The sequence below is a fragment of the Electrona antarctica genome (genome assembly GCF_951216825.1).
Source record: "Electrona antarctica genome assembly, chromosome: 14".
Classification (NCBI taxonomy): Eukaryota; Metazoa; Chordata; class Actinopteri; order Myctophiformes; family Myctophidae; genus Electrona; species Electrona antarctica.
The window spans coordinates 2,786,606-2,793,192 of NC_136795.1; positions in this window are offsets into that span (position 1 = coordinate 2,786,606).

Here is a 6,587-nt window from a genome sequence, read left to right on the forward strand (position 1 = left end):
TCTATGCTCGTACGTTGGAAAACTTATGCCTTAAACTGATGAGTAAGGAAAATAACGACGCGGGGTGACGCCCGTGTCCTCGTTCAAATTCGAGATCAATTTTTGAGTGGGTACAGGTCCGTCTGTTGAGGTGACTCACTTACTTCGTGAGATGCCTTGCGGAGCTAGGATCTGCCCCGACCTAACTGTATAAAGAAAATTATCGATTAGAAATTAGTTTTTTTTTATTCGCAAATTTCGCACGCATAGGAGTAATCCAAGGAGAGTTTGAACTCTAAAGATAATAATATATACATACCCGCATAGTATACATTACATTTATATCAGGAAATTACATCTGTCCACAGAAGATCACAGGATCTACTGAATGTGAGGGAAGCCACACTGTTTGTCATATAGGCTCAATATGTCAATTTGACACATTACAATTTACAATTTACAATTTAGGCATTTAGCAGACGCTCTTAATCCAGAGCGACTTACAATAGGCAAGAACAAAAGCATGGGAATACATCACATATGTAACAAAATGCATTTATCGCGAAACATGCGTAAGCTAAGACCGTGACTAGAACATATCTATATAATGACACTATACATATAAACTATAACTAGAACATATCTATATAATGACACTATACATATAAACTACACATATGTGCTATACTATGCTGTACATATATACTATGAAGTGCTATGACTACATACAATGCACTTATTGTGCTGTCTACATGACATGCTATAAGTCTGTTTCAAATGCTATATAAGTCTAAGAAGTGCTGTCTAAGGGGGTAGGGTAAGTGCTATGGGCCATGATGGACACATTCAGTAGATCTCGTGATCTTTTGTGGCCAGATGTAATTTTATGGGGGTTATATTATTGTTAAACCATTTGCATTACTTATAAGGAGTCTACAGTAAGAATGTAGAAGAATTGCTATTTCCATCAACGTTTGCCTGTTATCTCTCCTAATGGTACCAACATCAATACAGCATGGATAGTGGACAAAATATTATATTATTAACGACAACAAAATATTCTTTAGTTTTGTGTCTGAGAGGCTAAATGTCGTCAAATGGTTGTCCGTGGCTCAAATTCTGAATAAATAATGGGCCTTGTCGCCTTGATATGAAAATGGTTGAAAACCACTGATCTAAATAATATACATCGGCTAGGCTACCGGTAGACTATTATGTAGTCTATAAAATAGGTTAGAGGAGATGGATTATGGATGGATTCCCAAGCCTTTTACAGGCTTGGGAATTGGCTCTGTCTGTGCTGAACTGTATTCATATTAATTTATAGGCCTATTTATTATGCAAAAACAAAACATGTCGGTGTAGTCCACACCGTGATGGAGGACGTCAGACCATAGTGACTAGCTCTATGTTCGCAGGGTTGGAACTTATGCCTTAAACTGATGAGTAAGGAAAATAACGACGCGGGGTGACGCCTGTGTCCTCGTTCAAATTCGAGATTAATTTTTGAGTGGGTACAGGTCCGTCTGTTGAGGTGACTCACTTACTTCGTGAGATGCCTTGCAGAGCTAGGATCTGCCCCGACCTACACTGTATAAAATAAAAATATCTATTTAGCTGAGAAATTTGATTATTGCTGCTGTAAGCAACAATATGTCAACATTTGAATGACCTTTTTTTATTTATTTTTTATTCAAACAGTCAACAATGGGAAAAATGCTCCCAAAAAAGTCTTGTCTCTGTGACACATCCAAGGGCCGCAATCTGCATTCAAAGATTTTCCAAAAAGCTTTGTCATTGGTCGATTTGCCTGTCTACTTCCTGATTGGTTAGTCATTTCGACGTGTTTTTTTTTCGACCAATGACAAAGCTTCTAGGAACATCTTTGAATGCAGATTGTGGCCCCTAGATGTGTTCACAGAGACTAAATCTTTTTTGAGAGCGTTTTACTTATATTTCTGGCTGTCTGAATACCAAAAAATAAATAAATAAATAAAAAGGTAATTTAAATTTTGACATATTATTGCTTATAGCTACTTTAATGCACACATACTAGCAGTTTAAGGTGAAAATTGGTTGCACTAATCCAAGGGGTTAGAAATCTAAATATACATATCAGTATACTATTTATGCAAAACCAAAAATCACACCCATGTGAACTGAGCGGTGCAGGCGCGCGCGCGCACCTGTGTGTGACTGTGTGTGTGTGTGTGTGTGTGTGTGTGTGTGTGTGTGTGTGTGTGTGTGTGTGTGTGTGTGTGTGTGTGTGTGTGTGTGTGTGTGTGTGTGTCAGTGAGCACTCATCTGCAGGGGTCAATAGGTCGTACTCTAAACAGACAGACACCAGTGGCGTATCCAGGAATTACGTTTTGGGCAGGCAAGATCATGTGTTAATGTCGTCTCCCCGTGCACAATCGTAGCACTAAAGGTTTTCAAAGAGATATACCTGCCAGACGAGTAGGATACAAAGGCTGAAAGGCATGCATTTACATTCCAATGGGTGATTGAGGGTCGTGCTCTACCGCAACGGCCAATCAGCTGCCAACTAATAGTTCTCATGTCTTGTTTTTGTCTTCTTTTTTTCTCATTGTATGGATTTTGGCCAGGCCAGAAATGGATTTGGACAGGCGAACGCCTGCCCTTGCCTTATTGTAGATACGCCTCTGACAGACACACAGCCCTTCTTTGGAGCGGTGTGCACCGCTCAAAAACACGTGGGTTCACTCCACACCGTGACGGTGGACGTCAGACCATAGTGACTAGCTCTATGTTCGCAGGGTTGGAACTTATGCCTTAAACTGATGAGTAAGGAAAATAACGACGCGGGGTGACGCCTGTGTCCTCGTTCAAATTCGAGATTAATTTTTGAGTGGGTACAGGTCCGTCTGTTGAGGTGACTCACTTACTTCGTGAGATGCCTTGCAGAGCTAGGATCTGCCCCGACCTACACTGTATAAAATAAAAATATCTATTTAGTTGAAAAATTGGATTATTGCTGCTGTAAGCAACAATATGTCAACATTTGAATGACCTTTTTTTATTTTATTTTTATTCAAACAGTCAACAATGGCAAAAATGCTCCCAAAAAAGTATTGTCTCTGTGACACATCCAAGGGCCGCAATCTGCATTCAAAGATTTTCCAAAAAGCTTTGTCATTGGTCGATTTGCCTGTCTACTTCCTGATTGGTTAGTCATTTCGACCGTGTTTTTTCCCGACCAATGACAAAGCTTCTAGGAACATCTTTGAATGCAGATTGTGGCCCCAAGATGTGTTCACAGAGACTAAATCTTTTTTGAGAGCGTTTTACTTATATTTCTGGCTGTCTGAATACCAAAAAATAAATAAATAAATAAAAAGGTAATTTAAATTTTGACATATTATTGCTTATAGCTACTTTAATGCACACATACTAGCAGTTTAAGGTGAAAATTGGTTGCACTAATCCAAGGGGTTAGAAATCTAAATATACATATCAGTATACTATTTATGCAAAACCAAAAATCACACCCATGTGAACTGAGCGGTGCAGGCGCGCGCGCGCACCTGTGTGTGACTGTGTGTGACTGTGTGTGTGTGTGTGTGTGTGTGTGTGTGTGTGTGTGTGTGTGTGTGTGTGTCAGTGAGCACTCATCTGCAGGGGTCAATAGGTCGTACTCTAAACAGACAGACACCAGTGGCGTATCCAGGAATTACGTTTTGGGCAGGCAAGATCATGTGTTAATGTCGTCTCCCCGTGCACAATCGTAGCACTAAAGGTTTTCAAAGAGATATACCTGCCAGACGAGTAGGATACAAAGGCTGAAAGGCATGCATTTACATTCCAATGGGTGATTGAGGGTCGTGCTCTACCGCAACGGCCAATCAGCTGCCAACTAATAGTTCTCATGTCTTGTTTTTGTCTTCTTTTTTTCTCATTGTATGGATTTTGGCCAGGCCAGAAATGGATTTGGACAGGCGGACGCCTGCCCTTGCCTTATTGTAGATACGCCTCTGACAGACACACAGCCCTTCTTTGGAGCGGTGTGCACCGCTCAAAAACACGTGGGTTCACTCCACACCGTGACGGTGGACGTCAGACCATAGTGACTAGCTCTATGTTCGCAGGGTTGGAACTTATGCCTTAAACTGATGAGTAAGGAAAATAACGACGCGGGGTGACGCCTGTGTCCTCGTTCAAATTCGAGATTAATTTTTGAGTGGGTACAGGTCCGTCTGTTGAGGTGACTCACTTACTTCGTGAGATGCCTTGCGGAGCTAGGATCTGCCCCGACCTACACTGTATAAAATAAAAATATCAATTTAGCTGATAAATTAGATTTTTAAAGCTGTTGTAAGCAATAATATGTCAACATTTTAATGACCTTTCTTCTTCTTTTTCTTTTGTATTCAAACAGTCAACAATGGGTAAAACGCTCCCAAAAAAGTCTTGTCTCTGTGACACATCTAGGGGCTTTTCCTAAAAGCTTTGTCATTGGTCGATTTGCCTGTCTACTTCCTGATTGGTTAGTAATTTCAACCAGGTTTTTTTTCAACCAATGACAAAGCTTCTAGGAACAACAGATTGTGTCACAGAGACGTTTTACTTATTTCTGGCTGTCTGAAATTCTGAATACCAAAAAAAGTAGAAAAAAGGTAATTTAAAGTTTGACATAATATTGCTTATAGCTACTTTAATGCACACGTACTAGTGGTTTCAGGTAAAAATTGGTTGCACTAATTCAAGGGGTTAGAAATCTAAATATACATATCGGTAAACTATAAGTCAATATTTATGCAAAACCAAAAATCACACCCATGTGAACTGAGCGGTGCAGGCGCGCGCGCGCACCTGTGTGTGACTGTGTGTGACTGTGTGTGTGTGTGTGTGTGTGTGTGTGTGTGTGTGTGTGTGTGTGTGTGTGTGTGTGTGTGTGTCAGTGAGCACTCATCTGCAGGGGTCAATAGGTCGTACTCTAAACAGACAGACACCAGTGGCGTATCCAGGAATTACGTTTTGGGCAGGCAAGATCATGTGTTAATGTCGTCTCCCCGTGCACAATCGTAGCACTAAAGGTTTTCAAAGAGATATACCTGCCAGACGAGTAGGATACAAAGGCTGAAAGGCATGCATTTACATTCCAATGGGTGATTGAGGGTCGTGCTCTACCGCAACGGCCAATCAGCTGCCAACTAATAGTTCTCATGTCTTGTTTTTGTCTTCTTTTTTTCTCATTGTATGGATTTTGGCCAGGCCAGAAATGGATTTGGACAGGCGGACGCCTGCCCTTGCCTTATTGTAGATACGCCTCTGACAGACACACAGCCCTTCTTTGGAGCGGTGTGCACCGCTCAAAAACACGTGGGTTCACTCCACACCGTGACGGTGGACGTCAGACCATAGTGACTAGCTCTATGTTCGCAGGGTTGGAACTTATGCCTTAAACTGATGAGTAAGGAAAATAACGACGCGGGGTGACGCCTGTGTCCTCGTTCAAATTCGAGATTAATTTTTGAGTGGGTACAGGTCCGTCTGTTGAGGTGACTCACTTACTTCGTGAGATGCCTTGCGGAGCTAGGATCTGCCCCGACCTACACTGTATAAAATAAAAATATCAATTTAGCTGATAAATTAGATTTTTAAAGCTGTTGTAAGCAATAATATGTCAACATTTTAATGACCTTTCTTCTTCTTTTTCTTTTGTATTCAAACAGTCAACAATGGGTAAAACGCTCCCAAAAAAGTCTTGTCTCTGTGACACATCTAGGGGCTTTTCCTAAAAGCTTTGTCATTGGTCGATTTGCCTGTCTACTTCCTGATTGGTTAGTAATTTCAACCAGGTTTTTTTTCAACCAATGACAAAGCTTCTAGGAACAACAGATTGTGTCACAGAGACGTTTTACTTATTTCTGGCTGTCTGAAATTCTGAATACCAAAAAAAGTAGAAAAAAGGTAATTTAAAGTTTGACATAATATTGCTTATAGCTACTTTAATGCACACGTACTAGTGGTTTCAGGTAAAAATTGGTTGCACTAATTCAAGGGGTTAGAAATCTAAATATACATATCGGTAAACTATAAGTCAATATTTATGCAAAACCAAAAATCACACCCATGTGAACTGAGCGATGCAGTGCGTGCGTGCGGGTGACGCCCGTGTCCTCGTTCAAATTTGAGATTAATTTTTGAGTGGGTACAGGTCCGTCTGTTGAGGTGACTCACTTACTTCATGAGATGCCTTGCAGAGCTAGGATCTGCCCCGACCTACACTGTCTGAAGGAAAGTATCAGTTTTATTGGAGAAATTAGAATATTACTGTATGCATATGGTTACGGCAGAGTAGTTCAGGAGGAACGTATTGTGTGGCCCTGGTTTTTCCCTAATGGGACTGATTGAGGGTAGCTACTGGGTCGTAAGTCGGGACTTGATCACCCTGGCTGGGTCACCTGAGTGAGGGGTATGATGTTGCGAGACCCGAAACCCTGATGACCGTGGGATACATCACTGAGGATACGTCGCGGGTGCATCCATGCGATGTACTTTTGTTTTAGTTTCAGGTGAAAACAAGGCCTGTGTGTGTGACCCAATTAGATGACTGCTCAGTGAGCTGCTCATGTGATCCGAATGCG